Raw genomic sequence first — 1601 nt, 5'->3', positions numbered from 1 at the left:
AAAAAAAAAAAAAAAAAAAAGAACCTCTACACATGCATCACACCTTATACAAAAATTAATTCAAAATGGGGGAGCCTGGGTGGCTCAGTCGGTTGAGCGTCCGACTTTTGATTTTGGCTCAGGTCACGATCTCAGGGTCTTGAGATCAAGCCCCACGTCAGGCTCCCTGCTCAGTGGGGAGTCTGCTTGAGATTCTCTCCCTTTCCTCGCTCTCTCTCTAAAATAAAAATAAATCTTTAAAAAAATTAATTCAAAATGGATCACAGACCTAAAAGTAAAATATAAAACTTACAGAAGAAAATCTGCATGATCCTGGGTCATGAAAGCTACTATACTATATTATATATACTATATATACTATATTAAGAGAATAAAAAGACAACCCCCACCCTGGGAGATGTTGCAAATCACATGTCTGATAAAAGATTTATATCCAAACTATACAAAGAGCTCTTAAAACCCAACAATAAAAAAACGAACAAACCCAGTTTAAAAATGGGCAAAAGATCTGAACAGATGCTTCTCTAAAGAAGGCATACAGATGGAAAATCAGCTAATAAAAATATGTTCACAACAGCAAATCAAATAATCCAATTAAAAATGACCAGACCTTTCTCCAAAGATATTATACAAATAGACAAGAATCATATGAAAAGGTAATCAACGTGACTAATTATGGGGTGACTGGGTGGCTCAGTCGGTTAAGCATCTGCCTTTGCCTCAGATCATGATCCTAGGGCACTGGGATCGAGTCCCACATCGGGCTCCCTGCTCAGCAGGGAGTCTGCTTCTCCCTCTCCCTCTGCCCCTCCCTCCCACTCATTCTCTCTCTCAAATAAATAAGATCTTTTTTAAAAATTCAACATAGAATTACCATATGATCCAGAAATCCCACTTCTAGGTATTTACCCAACAATCGAAAGCAGGGCTGCAAAGACATCGGCTGTCATTAGGGAGATGCAAATTGAAAGCACAAGATACCACTGAGAAACTGTCACAGACCAGAGGAGACTAAAGAGACACGGCAGCTAAGTGCAGCGTGCAATTGTGAATGCGGTCCTCAGAAACAGGACATAGAACAACTGGTGAAGTCCAAATAAAGTGTGTAGTTTAAGATTATTGTACCAACGTTAACTTCTTAGTTTTGACCATTGTACTATGGTTTTATATATATTAGTCTGCTTGGGCTGCTATGACCAAATACCATAGACCGAGTGGCATACACAATAGACATTAATTCTCACAGTTCTGGAGACTGGGAAGTCCAAGGTCCAGGTGCCAGCTGATTCAGTGCCTAGTGAGAGCTCTTGTCCTGGCTTGCAGACGGCCGCCTTCTTGCCATGTCTTCATGTGGGAGAGAGAGAGGCAGGTAGAAAGAGAGAGAGCTCTCCAGTCTCTTCTTTGAAGCGTACTGATCCCATCATAAGGGTCCCACGTCATGATATCATCTAAACCTAATTACTTCCCAAAGGCCCATCTCCAAATCCCATCACACTGGGAGTTAAGGCTTCAACACAGGAATTTTGGAGAGGACGCGATTCGGCCCATAGCATTATATAAGACGTTACTATTAGGGAACCCGAGTGGAGAGTATACAGGAA

Source organism: Ursus maritimus, assembly GCF_017311325.1.
Source record: "Ursus maritimus isolate PB19 chromosome X unlocalized genomic scaffold, ASM1731132v1 scaffold_X1, whole genome shotgun sequence".
Lineage (NCBI taxonomy): Eukaryota > Metazoa > Chordata > Mammalia > Carnivora > Ursidae > Ursus > Ursus maritimus.
Note: the sequence above shows the minus strand (reverse complement) of the source record.